At 46.9% G+C, this 14,873-nt stretch overlaps 1 protein-coding gene across 1 annotated transcript in view; it reads left to right on the top strand.

Annotated features, from left to right (window-relative positions):
* The window catches only part of LOC131283161 (protein apterous-like), a 56,943-nt gene that overhangs the window by 12,488 nt on the left and 29,582 nt on the right, over window positions 1–14,873 (top strand). The window lies entirely within an intron of this gene.

Here is a 14,873-nt window from a genome sequence, read left to right as displayed (position 1 = left end):
CACGTGTAGCCATCCGCTACCGTACGGCTGCAATTGCGGTTAATTTGCCTTGCATCTTACGAATTCGCAAATACTAGACTTCCTTTGAAGAAGCGATTACCATTTCGCATGAAGCCAGGCATTGTTTTGACGAACTGCAACAGCGCCGTGCAAAATTACCCTGATAATCCCACTGTTGGTACATTTCATTCAATCAGCGTCCCGTTTAATGTTTGTTTCCACCCTCTTCATCGGTTTATGACCGTCTGGGACACTTTTTTCTGTTTGCGTAATACTCCTGTCTCCGTGCACACGTTTTTGGGGCGCAGATTACAGACTGATCTCGCTGCGGTTCGGGCGAGAGTCGCCGGAGAGACTTGGGCTGCGTATGCCAGCAGGCACTTGATAGTGCGGTGGGTTAGGTTCATCAGAACTCCCAGAGGTTATCGCCGCTCGGTACCGCCTGTTTGTGGCAAGCGCTGCGTGCAGCGAAGGTATTGAAGTGTGAAATACATTTATTGAGCTACGGCTTATCCGTTTCGCGGTCCGAAACCGTGTCGTCTCGGCAGGGACGCTGTCGGGACGGCGGACGATCTAACCTTATCGGACGATTGGTAGAACAATCGGGTCCAGTGTTGTTTTTTTTAAAATCCGCTAGTTGGGTTCTGTGTCGTGACAAATCCGACGGTCTGTCTGATCCGCTTCCGCTAGGGATGTCGTAAATTATTGAACTTCAAAGCACGGTGGATTGGTCAAGATTCGTTTTGGGGTGTAATGGGAAGATTAGCCAACTTACAGACAACCCTTTCCGGAGAGGAAAATCTATATTTTTAAACGGAAACTAAGGGTTAAAGGTTCGTGTGATTGGAGGGAGCGTATGTCAGGCGTCGTGCAATCGGCAAGATGACTGACGGCAGGCGGAAAGATTAAAAGAACTAACCTACGGGAGTGTGAAGATTTATTGGTTTTCGACGCTTTCTCTTGAGGATTATTTTTTTTAAATGAATCTGTTCGAGAAATCTGTACAGATCAATGCTAGAAATTTTGTAATGAAGTCCGTATTCATCTAGTTCATAAGTTTGAATGTGATCTTTGAACTTCCTGGACCACGATAACCTTACAAAGTGTACGCAAAATTCTTTTTATTTGGCGTAGCGACCGTTTTCGGTTATGTCTACGTAGAAATGCATATTAATAAAACATCTGAAAACATTGAACTGCTTCGCGTGGCAAACGAATGGCAAACCAACGAGCTTTACCTTACTCTTTTCGAATTTCATGTTTCTTAGACATGGTTATCGCTCTGTACGTGGTGAAACCTCGTCCGGGAAGTTGGCAAATAAAATTATATAACCCGGAAAAATGTTACCGGCACCGAATTGTCCGGCCACGATCTGAGCCCGCCAAAACCGAACGGGGTGATATTTTTGGGTGAATTTTCGCACCGTCCAAGCGATGGTACCGTGAAGAAGCTGATGTCATATAAAAATTGGGGAAACGTTTGTACGATACGCAGCCGGGCACGAAGACATGCCCACGCGGACAGATGGCAGCGTTATTAGGGGTTGTAAAATTTATCGTTGAGAAAATAAAATACCACCATCGTAAATCAATCTCTGCTTCGTTATTTTTCTCACCATCTACTTTTCATTTTCTTCCCTTTAAAGTGCATTTTACATGGAGTCGAATGTTCGACAGAACAGTCAGTGTTTAGATTATGATGCTTTTGAATGTCATTTCGTTCATGCCATGACTTTAGTTGGCAACTTATTTGAGGTTAAAATGGGAAGCATAAGAATTACGTATTTTATGTTTGAATGGCTAACCTAAAAATTTTCCCTCAGCCAATTCAAATTATTTTTTGCTTCAACTTTTATTTCTTTACACTTTTATTGCTCTTTACGACACTTCCCGTCAGCACCTTCGGGGTTTTGGGAACTAGTACTTTGTTTTGGTTGCAGCGCAAGGCGTAGATCTGTTTGTTTTTCGAAAATATTCGTTTCTAGTGGTGGTTCATGGAAACATTGACTGCAAATCAGAAAGGATCGTCGGGTTTGTCATAAGGATTTAAAGTGATTTGAAATGAAAATGAGAAAAACATATCTGCTGCGTTCCGTAACAACGCAATGGCTGAAGTTACAAATAATACATTAAAGGAAGCCAAGAGCAACACCACAGCAAAATTCGAGAGCTCCCAGAAACGCCAGACCAGCCACGAAACAATCCGGCTCAAGCGGCGCACGCTGACAACCGTAACGACTTCTCACGATGATGCACTCCCGGCGGGGAATTCGTCCGAATGTCCGACTGCTGCCCGCTCCGAGACGTCTCCCATCGCGCGTTCGGGGCTCAGCCTGACTTAACCTCCCGTTTCCGCTTCGACAAACAAGTTTATCCCACTGCAACGGTGAGGCACCGTTTGGTTGTTTAATTTCTACCCCCTCACCCCCCTCCCTTCCATTTTTACTGCCTCGCGCATCCGAACGGAATGGGCCACGGTGCGTTCCTCGCTTGCGGAATCGTTGTAGTCTTTCGTTTCCGCGGGAGGTATGAAACGCGGCGAAAAAAGGGCTTTTCGCTAGGAATGGACCGACACCCGGTCTGGCGGCTGCGGTCGGATTGGATCGACCGGCGTTATGCGTCAGTATTTAAATAGCTGTCGAACACGTGTTTTACATTGCACCGAGGGTAGCCCTCGATCATAAATATTAATTGATCGATATCTCCATATATAGATATTCCTTTTGTTTCGCTCCTTGCTACAGTTTGCTCACGCACCGCACCACAAACACGGTGGGGACGGTTAATGTGAGTTTTGCTTACGCGGGGTGGTTTTTTCCTGTTCTTCCTCTCTTGATCTCTCTCTCCTGTTATCTTTCCTGCTACAAGCAACAACGCATGCATTGTGAACAACGCGTCTCGTGTCGGATAACACTGGAAAGTGATATTTCTTCATAAATGATACACACACACTCCGGCGGGAGCTGATAAGGGACGCGAGCGCGTAACAGTACTACATTGTTGGAACACAGAACGCAAACGAGCTCGGCGGCGCGAGAGCTGACACAAATATGCATATGGAAAAACGCAACAAAAAGAAAAATTGCATGCACGAATAATAGTAATAAAGCGACGCTGGTAGGAATGTAAAATGCTAATGCAGATAAGCGAGCCAAACATTGGAGGATGGCGAAGGAAGGAAGCAACAAAAAAAAAAAAAAAATACTGGAATGATAAATTGCTTTTGTAATAACCATCGAACACACGATATGAATTTACAGTGGTTATAGTTATGGTGTATTGGTGGGCCCGGGGCCCCGGCGATATTTAAAAACATGGAAACATTAAGACACTTCTTTCTCATGCGTGCCGGCTGGGCAGACTAACAATGAACATCTTAATAGTCGTGACACGTTTATGCGCATTCACACTCTCATTGTGGAGTTCTCGTTTTTTTAATTTCCAGCTTGTCGTTGAAAGAACAAGCGCAGATATATAGTTTTGCGCAGATCCAGATGTGGCGAGGCGCCTTTTAAATGGAACAAACTTTTCTTTTGGCTTGAAGGAAGAAAAACACATTTCCCAAAACGTCAAGGAGTCCGTAACAAATGTCAGTGATCGAGTCAAGTAGCGATTGATATGACATGATCATTTTTCTTTCGCCCTGTCATTTGCGATATAATTTATGACGCCACGGGTGTGCGGTGGTCCTTCCACCGCAAGGACCTTCACAGATCGTTTCGATGCGCTGCCGCCTGGTTTGGTGAACGCGTCCGATGATCTACGGCATGACCCTAAAGGGCTACGGAAGAAGGACTCTGCGGTAAGGTATAGAAAAAATAAAGTTTAGACAGTTTTCCTAGGCCATTCGTTTACGGTTGGTTGATTTTTCATCCTCATTGTGGGATCTGTGCACCTGTCCTGCAGTGTCCTTCGGGACGTTTCTTATCCGCTGCCACCGTCACTTTTACCCCGTCGGAAGATCGCGCCCCCGGACCTGGAGGGTCGTCCACGTGGGCGCACCGTTGGATGGATAATTTATGTTTGAAGTTTATCACAATAAGGGCAAATATGATGGCGCTTGAGATTGGGCTCTTCCTGTTCCGGGGTCGTTTTCCCAGGCGGTCTGTTGTTTCGGGAGTTTGTTTTGGACTCCCCCTTAGCGACAGGATGTTTTCTAGGATTAAGTCTTCACGAAACCGGTGTTTGAAGGAACGGAGCGATAGAAAAGGCAACCGTTGAAGGGTCGATCGTGTGGTTCCTGGCAGGATGCCATTGTACAGAACACGTCATGACTTCATATTTTTCCCTCTTTTGAAAATTCTTTATGACCTAGTCGATGCGCACCCGAAGGCCCCTTTGTAACGTTTATCTTAATGGGGCGTTTAGCGCAAGGTGATAATGATTTATGATGATTGAGACCGTTCGGCGATCGTTCGGACGCATCCTGGTCGAATGTTAATTTTAAAAAAAAAATCGTAAAGAAAGAAAGACCGTGAAATACGCGCCATTCGGTGTTGACGTTTGACATTCTTTCCTATCTTTTTCCCACCGGGCATGGCAGGCACGGATGCAACTGTGATTTGAACATTTAACTGTGGAGCCGAAAGGCGATCATGTTGAGGATGGCAACGGCTTGGCGCTAACGAAAATTTAACGACCGACTTTTCCCGATCACGCTGCTGAGACGATCGTATTTAAATGAGATCAAAGCTTTATCGAACGATACGCTGTTGATGCTCTCGATCGCGACAGCCTGAAGAGTGTGTCGATGGTTGAATGTCGTAGGTTATTTTTATTAGCATCATCACGTATCAGTGTGTTTACTGCTGCTCTTCCGAAGTCGTTATCGGTATCGGCTCCGAAGCAAGGATCGGCATGGGCTGGGGGGGTTGATATGGAAATGCACGATCCAACCTGTTTCCGTAGCCGTTTTGTCTGATGCGCATCATAAAAGCGCACCGGGTGATCGTGTATTAATAGGTTGCATTTGAATGCAGTCCCACCAGGGGTAGTTTAGCTGCACTCGAAAGCGAACCCTCCTAGACAAAGCAAGAAACCAAACATCGTCTCAGCGGGATCGATCTCCCTCCGGAAACCCTTTTTTCGAATCAATGCGTTCGATTGTGTAACGCCACGTTCTCGGCGCACCCATGACGGGTGTTTGACAGTTGGCCGACGCCAGATCTGTCCAGCACAATCGGTAGCTCCCTGTCCGGTGGGATGTTTTGACTGACTGATGCCGGGCGCGGCCTCGTACGGGACCTTTCGAGGGCAGATTAATTTGTAGCGGACGGTAATTAGTCTGCTATAAATAAATGCACTTACTATCGCATCCTCGCGGGTCGCGATGGTTCACCGCAAATGGGACGAACAGGGAGTCTTGGGCTGCCTTGGGATGATTGTTTGAACTATTTGATGGATGATGGAAGAAAATTGTTGAACTTTAAGACTTTGTATTGCGGAATAAATTATTTTATTTCACATTTTCAACTGAAATACACAAAACAAGAGACGAACCGCATCAAAGAGATGACGCAGAAATTCTTCAAGTAATTCCGGACGAGCTCGGTAGCACCAGAAATATTCCAACCATTCATTCCATTTGCATGTTAACAAGAGTGTTACAAATTTGTAAATTTAAATTTCAACAGTCGTCACAAGCCGACCAACCTTGTCGTCTTGTAAACCACTGCCTTTGGAACAATTTAACAGCAAACTAACTTCCTTCACCCTCCTCTTTTGGTCTATTTTCAGGTGAGAGCAAGACGATTACACCCGAATTCCGTCTATTTCCCAACGGTCCGGCGGCTCGTCCCGGGCCTCGGGAAAACTGTCGATATTTCCATTCGAAACATATTTCAACACCGCTTAGAAACACGAGCACGCGAGCGGGCCCGCGTAAGTAAGCGATCAGCCATTCCGGTGCAAATTGGAAACAAATGGGTGGCCGGCGTATGGCCGTTTGTCATGCTACCGATTTTGACGGGTCCTACAGGGCGTTGGGCGGTGGTGGGTGGAGTGCAAGGGTGGAGTGCGCCGCCTTCGCTTTCACTCCGGTCGGGCACGGTACGGTACCACGAACGCACGATTAAGTGATTTTCTGGCGCACTGAACTGTGGCCAAACTATTTCTAACGCCCATCGCGGATGGTGACGCTTGTCTTATTTTTCTTTTCTTGTCGTTTTTGGTGTTACCAACCGATGGTTAGGTTTTCCATGTTTTTGCTGACCGCGCTTGGTGGATTATGAATTGTTTAAGTCGAGAAGGGGCGTCCAGTTACCACTAGTTTGTGGTGTCGGCGATAGACATTATCAAAACAAGAGAGCAAAAACTAGAAACAGATCGCCAAAAACTCCCTTCTCTTACCTTCCCCCTCCCCCTCCATGCTACCCCCTCTGGCACAACGGAAGCAATGATTTAACGGTGAAACGTTGGTGGACGCGGACGAACACGATCATTATGTCACTTTGCAGCCCAACTGTGTCGTGTCCGTTCCGTGTTTCGCTTGGGAAGATCTAGCCGGAGGAGATTTTTCACGCCAACCCACCGCCCAGCAAACGGGCCCCGGCGAGGTGGAGATTGTGGCCGATGCGATATGACACGGAAATGATAACGAGAACGAGCAAAGAAATATAAATAATTCCTATTTTCGGTGGCAGTTAATCGGTTCGTGCGAATCTACACGATCTCGGCTCGGAAAGGGTCTCGTTAATTTGTGCGACTGTTTTTTTTCTGTTCTCTATGATGGTACACGGTGGCACACATTATGCTGATGGCCGTTCGGATTATCACCTTCGAGTATGTGCTGATTAAATGTTTGAAGCCGTTTGGGTTTCCGCTTGCCTTTGGCTCTCCCGGGCAATGATCATTAGGTAAAGCATCTCTATTAGACACTCGGGCCCCCGGAAAAGGTCAGCGTGTCTCGTTTGATGTGGTAAAATAATTATTAAGTTTAAACATGCTGCCGGAATGTGATCGGCCACTGGAAGGGGTCGCGGATTTTGAGCGCGTTGAAGAAAATCATCGCTCAAACAAACAGTAGCAACCGGGAGCATAAATTCAGAGCCACTGAAAATGTGGCTGGGAGTAGGAAAAATGGCACACAAAACTGTAAGATTGTAAAAAAAAAAACAGATGAACAGAAAGATCTATTGGCACCATTCCCATCCCCAAGAAACGCAGTGAGTATGCCGCATTTTTTTTCTGCCCGGTTCCGGTAGAGCCTCGGGAACAGTTCGTGGTAAAAAATGAAATGGAAGCGCCTAGGCGTTGGATTAAAAATTCAATTCACTCTTTCTGGGGCTTCATAAATAAAACACAACTATTACAGACACGGTATCTAGCTTGGTGGGGTAATTTATGCAAAGAAAAACTGTGTTTTTTTTTGTTTTTTTTTGTGTTATATTTCTTTGCAACATTTTTCATTCATTTCGGGAGCAGAATGGTGACTGCAAAAAAGAAGTAACACTAGTTTGTTTACATGTTAGTTATATTTTTTCCGTTCGTATGGTTTGTGTTTTTGTGGTCATAATCGAAATTGTAGAATTTGAAATTTGTCTGTCATTTGCTTTGCTTTGTTTAAAGTTTAATGTATGATCAATAAGCTTTGTGTCGTTTAGAAGGATTTGTATATACTATAATTTTCCTCACTTAGCCTCATATAAATTACACTACAAACCTATTATTGATATTTTAATTTTTACCACCAGATCCAACCACTTTGAATCGCACGAATCATTAATTTAATTAGTTTATCATCTTCAGTTGGCATTTCTTCCTCACCTGCCCAACGAAGAAAGTAGCTTTTCCAACCATCCGGAGCCCTAGTTGTCGGTGCGTTACAATAGCATAAAGTATGTTGCGATGCGCTTGCCGTTCGGTTGTCCATTTGTTCCGAATAAAAACGATCGAGCTTCTGTGCTGCCTTTAAGCTACTGCTGTTGTGTAGGAATTGTAAATTAAAACTAACAGAACAAACCCGGAAGCCACTGGGAAAATGGTTCGTTTTGGTGCGCCGGAAGATTTTGGGAACTAGAAGCCCACCGGGTTGAGGAGTGTGATAACATTCGGATGTTTTTAATTACAATTTCAAATCGCACCTCCCAAAATAACAACACTAAAAAAGCCATTAAAATTGATACCGCGTTCCGGACCGAGGCGTTGCTCCGGGAGTGATTAGCACAGGATTGTTTTTCGTGGCGAGTGGGGTGCATTTAATGCCTAATTCTACCGGCAACATCGGTATCGAAGTGCATTTAATTGAGATTAGACACATTGTAGCGCGCGGTCGGGAGAGTTTGGTTCAGCTCCCCGATCGGATGCTCATTAACGGTGGTCTGAGGTCTATCTACGGTTCTGGAACGCGCGCGCCACCAATCAACATAGTTTTCCTCCTCCTGCGCCCTATGTGTGGACAATCCTCCGGCCGAACACACACGCACCCGGGAAACGGAATGGATGACCCGGAACGGAACGCGCGGGAGTCAAACGAGTCGTTAAGATCGGTAAAACAAGCAATAAATACATAATTCAGCAAGCCCACAAGCGAACCTGTTGGACGATTGCATTTTAATGCACCAATTAGACATTCTTCGACTACCATTTCACCTCCCGGCACGGGTATCCCACGGGAACGTGGGGATGGGGAATGAGGCAGGCTGGCGCTCTAGGGAGGTGTAGGGCGAAGCTCGACGATAGAAAGGATCATCTTCATCACCCGGCAACGGAAGCCGATCGGGTGGCTGACGGCGCCCTTAGCGCCATTGCGATGCATTTCTTTCCGTTTCCATAATTCATGGGCGCCGACTGTTTTTGTCTTCTCCGTTGGGGTTTTCCACTGAGGGGAGAAAAAAATACACCTGCGCCCGGGAACGCAATAGATGCAATAGAAGGGAATGTCGTTCCTCGCGATCGTTCGCATGATCCTCGGCAAGAAGAAACAACCGTTCGAATGCATCGATGCACCGAACAGCCGAAGCAATCGGCAACGTCAACGCAGCGAAACGTGCCGGCCCTAGGCGGTAGCCATCTTCCGGTCCCACATTTTCCGGTTTCCGACTCGACCGGCGCACGTTATCGAGATCTTTCGGGTATCGGGTTTTCGGGCGGTACTCGAAGTGGGTATTTTTGTTGCCGTCCGTTTTACTTTCTTCCAACCGATCTGCACCGATCACGTATCGTCGATCTATCGGCGGTGGCTTTCGTTCTTCATAGTGTGTTGTTTTCTTCTGGTTTCAAATTTTTGAAATATAATTGCACCAGACAGGCTGCTACAGGCTTCGTGCTCGGCTGCACATAATTTAATTTTTATACTTAAGACCATCTTATTCCACTAAAAATAGGTCAGATTCATGGGTATGACGAATGTGGGGTGTTGTGAATGTCATAATTTAGGGCAATTTTATTATTTCTAAATGCAATTAGATGGCTGTCGTTACTACATCGTGTGGTTGTTTTTCTTTTAAAGATTATCTTTACGGGCAGCATTATGAATTGTAAAACGTTCGTTAATGACATTAAATTAGATCTTATTACATAGTTAAAAGCAAGTGCTGGAACCTTTTCTCTTCCATTTGGGGAACGTTAAATTGCTCGAATTTTGCTACTGTCTTTGATTGTATCATGCGGGAGGTGAAATGGAAAATCCCACAGCCCAGCATCGTTTAACACACACCGCATGGAATGAAACGCGTGCATTTCCTAACGCAAGCTCCGATCTCATCTTTCGTATATCTTTGCGATAATTGTTATTCCTTACCGCAAACCCTGTGGATTATTACGTTCGGTCGGGGAGAATTTGAAATACTTGTTTAGTTTTATTTCATGTCATAAAATTAACTCACCTCCCCGAGAGGTATCCCTGGGAGTTGATCATTCCATCGTCGATTTATTGGACAGGCTTGCGTTGAGCTTGAGGCCTTCGGATCATGGATCATTTCACTTGTGCGCCTTCGGTTAGGCTCCTTCGGTCAAGATCGATCGTTGCTAGGAAACAACCTGTTGAGAGCAAACTTATCGAGCAGCAGCGATCGCTTCGGCCATCCACCGGATGCGGTTCGTTTGGCAAACGAGTGGTTGCGCTTTTCGGTCGGTTGCCGGTATCCTTTCGAATGCTGGAGGAGGAAAAACCGTTCTGTTTCCTCGCAGCATGCCACGTGAATCTTACGCGCGGGCCTGTTTTTAATGCTTTTGTGTGCTTGTGTGTGTGTTTGATTTTGTTCACTTAATCATCGTCCGGCATCCGAGGATCATTACGGTCATCAACGCGATCCACCGCCAGCGCCACCAACGTCGCGTTCCATAATCATCATCATCAGCAACGGCGTCGTCAGCGCGATAATCATCGCGGTTGGAATGGCTGGAAACCTCGGTTGGGCCAATTGGCACATAATTTTCCACCTCCGGCAGCTTTTTCCCCGGCACCACCCAAGGAGGGGAGGGGGCGCACGTGCTCCTCCAGTGCGATGTGATAATTAGGGTGACAAATTTGATTATATGTACACAACGGATGGATGGTCATCGACACGGGCCGTCGGTTGCCGATCGCGCGTCCCCGCCTAGACCCTGGATGGTTGGAAAAGTGACGGACAGATTGTTGTTAAAAAATTAGTCGCATTATTATTTCTCGGGCAGTCGGGCTGGCTCACTTTTCCAAGCAATCGTTCGTCTCGAGCTTCTCGGCGGGTCTCGCGATCGGTGCGTAATTAAGGCGCAGTAGCTTGGAGGCACTTGCGTTTGTTTGTTATTAATATGGTTAGTTCCTGATTTCCATGGCTAGATTATGGCTGTCAACTCAGGAAATCACCGCACTTGAAACTTGCGTGACAGTTCCAAGAGCGACTCTTTTCTCTGGTTGGAAGTAACTTCCACCCAAACCAACCGACTGCGCTAGAGAAATATAAGAAAAGTAACCAGTAGGGGGACCACAATCAAAATCAGAATGCTGTCACAACTCACAGATCGCAGTCCGAGGCGAAGAAGCAGGAGTGACCCTCGGGAAAAGTTCATACCTAAATTACTCAATAATTGTTCCGTGCCAGTGACATCGAATCAGTGGCCGTGGCGCGAGGTTGTCACGCCTCATCGCACCGGAAAACGGAACGAAACGGTGGCTTCACGTTGGGCGCCAAAATGATAACGGGGGTCACTGATAGGGCCACGGCGAAGTGTGAATCATTACGCGGAAACCAATTGGGGAGATTGGCGTGTGGTCAAACGTTGTCTCCCACTTAAATGGATCGTTCGACGATTGTGTATAGGGTTGGGGCCATTTCTTTTTCTTGCACCATCTGATGCTCCTCAGATTTGCGTAATGTCCGGAAATTTGGCACGAAGCGTCCGGATTCAACTTATCCGGAGCTGATTGAAAGCCTTTTGTTTTGTTTTAAAAAAATAACAGCAATAACTTCCGGTTGGTTGTCAATTCATTGATGGCTTTATTTTTGAGGGCTTATCAAGCACCCAATTAAGATTCACGATGGTCTCGGAGAAGTGCGATCTCTGAGAAACTAATTTAGCCAACGGTTTGGCGTTTCGAAAGTCATGACAATAACGCACTTGGGGACTTTAATCAAATCGTGGTGATTTATTACGCTTGCCCCGTTGCTAATTTAATTAAGATGATTAAAGTGGTGCTGATTTCACTCCCGTTGGGAGATTTTAGGTAAATTTGGTTCATTTCTCGATCCAATTAACCTCGATTGAAGGCACTTTCTGTCGATCCCATTAGTAGTGAAAGGTGACTGATTGGGGTTATCTAAAGTAGATCGATTGTGAAACAAAAATCAACCAGCGATGGGTTTTTGTTTTTCATGAAATCATTTTACTTATGCAACGCAAATGAAATGCATGCTTACTTTAAGCGTTTGCAGTTGGAACTCTCGGGAGATTAACATTCAGCGACTAGCCACACTTCAAAACCCGGCGAATCGTGAAGCTGAAATAAGTGGTCTCGGGGTATAAATTAACACATTAATCGCTTCCTTCCCCAGCCAGTTTTCTGCATGACCATGCCCGCTGATGATGATGATGGCGATGATGATGGGGCGCCCGGTATGGCACTGCACTCGGACGTCAGAATTATCTCCTCCGCCGGCAATCGTCATGGGCAACAGACATCAGCAGAAAGGTTAACTAGGGCACACGTGTGTGGTGCGGTGCAAATCGTTCTCCGATTTCACGGTCCAATCAACGTGGGTCATCGAAGAGGTCGACGGGCGGAAGTGGTCGGTCCGTCGGTCATATGCTTCCAAATTTCGGGACGTTACGTTTTCCTTCACCTTCACCTTTTTGGGGAAGGTGGGATTTTTTGTTCAAGGTGGTGTGCGATTTACGCGGGGCCCTAAAAAGGCCACCCCCGGAGCACTCCACCGATGGTTTTTGCGGTTGAAGGGCCTTTGACACCGCTTCACTCACCAATTACCACCCCGGCACCACCGCGCGCACACACACCCAATGAGGGGGGGGGGGGGGGGGGGGGGGGGGGCAATTATTTCATTAGGGCTTCATTTATTTACTCTAGTAATTGTTCAATTACCCACCGACATTCCCGAGGTTGATCGTCGGTCCGTCGGGCATGTGCTGCACTTGCGCGATGCGTTCGTGGTTTTCAGTCTTAAAGGAGGCGATCGAGCGGAACGGCCAGAGCTGTGGTGACGCAAATTGCACCTCGCACACCGCGTGCCCATCGGAGGGGATTTCCCTTGGAGGAGGCGAAGGGGCCGGGCGGGCAAGTGCAATGATCCTGCAAAGGCCCGGCGCACATCTTCACACCACGGAACCGTTAGCCGTCGGAGCCTTTGAGGCAGTTGACGCAGTTGAACCATTCCAGCGGGACACCGACGTGAGGGTCGACATTCCGCTCGAAAGCTAGGCGTTGGCAGCAAAATAGCTACCGATGATTAACATGACATCTCCAGCGTGAAATTGGCGCATTGTCGTGTACGAGTGTGTATTGTTTATTTTTGTTTTCCAAACCATTTCGCTTAATCCTCCCCGGTTGCGCGCGGGTTCAAGCAAGAACCGTTGCGGGTCGTAAATGGAGAAGAAATGTTTTCGGCATGCTTGGTGTGCGTGCATCTTCCAGTGGAACCGTCGGGTATCATTTACCGAGCCGGTCCCGTAAAAGAAGTAGGTAAAACTGTCGAAACAATCCTTTAATTAAGCGTACCGCACGTGCACCGAATATTGTAGCAAATGTTTAATTAATATATGTGGTTTAAAAATAATACGATCCATTTAAAATTTTGTTCACGGCCAAGTTCCGCCCGCTCGGGAGGGCTCGCCTAGGGTAGTAAAAATTAAAGACAAAAAAAAAGCGCACAAGTAGCACACTAGAACCGTGTTACTATTTGAATTTTTACATGCGCCCATTAATATCAGCACGCATTCGTATGTACAAAATGGCTCGTTCGGTGCGCTCCCAAGGCGCGCGCACCCGACGATAAACCCCGTTTCCTGGCGAATACAATGCAATTTTTCAGCGAAATGTTTTTCCCGGGTGAAAACACATTCCGGTCGTTTGTTTTTCGTTTAGCATTCGGGGGCTTCCGGGGGCCACTTTTTTGTGGTTCGGTTGGGAAAAAGCTCAACCCGGGCTGCAAAAGTCGGTTAGACGAACGAATGAGTTGGTGAAATATTGCTACTACGATTTTTATTGTGGCTGCGTTTGCGTCTCCAAAGGATGGGAGTGGGATGGAAAAGGGGTTGTGGGAGAACACGATCACGGTATGTGGGTATGTGTGTGTGTGTGTGCGTGTGGATGTTGAAATAAAAATTCATTCATTCATTGCCTATGAATGGTCTAAGGCGAATAGACTCACCCGAGACGAGAAACTCGTCCGCTGGGATGCAAGTCGCGCTGGGTTTGGGTTCTTTTCGCTCTAACAACATTGTGGGGATTGTATTTTTTTTTGCTGTCCCTCGCCGAGGAATCAACTAGCGTAAATGTGCCTTCGGGGGAGCGCACGGCGGCGGTTCTCACTGTGACTGTGGCGGACTTAATAGTTCTACCCGTCTACTTTGAAATTCAAACAGTCCGAAATTATCATAAACGAAACAATCCTCAGAGGGGGGTGCGGCGGAGGGGTGGGTTTTGATATGCTTAGGCAGTTTATTTTGCTTTAGATTTTTTTTACGCCCTTGGATGCCGGTCGCGCAATCTTTCGGTTCGCCAAACCGCAAGCGCCACCGAGGGTGAGCGAACAGTTTTACGAGTTGCGGTATTTTATTATTGATTTTTAAACAACATTTTGTTACTCAACGGGAATGCGGGTGGGAGGGTTGGCGGGAAGCGGTAGAATCGGCGGAGTTCTTGGGATCACTCTTAAGGGGGAAAAGTAGACTCACCGACTTCGGCTGGAGTTGTGTCAGGGAAAAGTCTTCGGAGTTGCGTGTAGTAATTCTTGCTCGAGCTTTTCAATGCATCTGCTTAGTCCTCCAACCTGTACGATAAAGTTGTCCCAGAGTTGTACGCATGTGAAGAAGAAGAAGAGAAAAAGGAGAGACGAAATGAAAATGAAGTGGAAACCGCGGTTGACTGCTTCCGGACCGCCGGGTCCGAACTCCCAAGGAGATGTTTTTACGATCTGCTGGTTCTGCTTATGCTAAACCTTTGCTGCTAACGGCGCGCTTTCCATGCGCTCGGGGGTGCCCTGTCACATCGGCGCAGTCACAGGTCACGGAACCATCCCCTCCAACTATCATCCCGTCCGTAAGCCATCGAATCGGACGCAGGAATCATCCTAGAGGTAACATTTTGTAACGGTTCACAGGTTGAGGTTCGTAGCGGAAGTACTAAAAGCGCAAGCACACGTCTGCCCTTGCGAGCCCATTCTCGACAACCGAGAGTGAATGTGAAATGAGACCACAAGCCGACGTCTCCCATAGGCGGG

This window comes from Anopheles ziemanni, chromosome 2, assembly GCF_943734765.1.
Source record: "Anopheles ziemanni chromosome 2, idAnoZiCoDA_A2_x.2, whole genome shotgun sequence".
Lineage (NCBI taxonomy): Eukaryota > Metazoa > Arthropoda > Insecta > Diptera > Culicidae > Anopheles > Anopheles ziemanni.
Note: the sequence above shows the minus strand (reverse complement) of the source record. Positions and strands in the feature narration are given on the sequence as shown.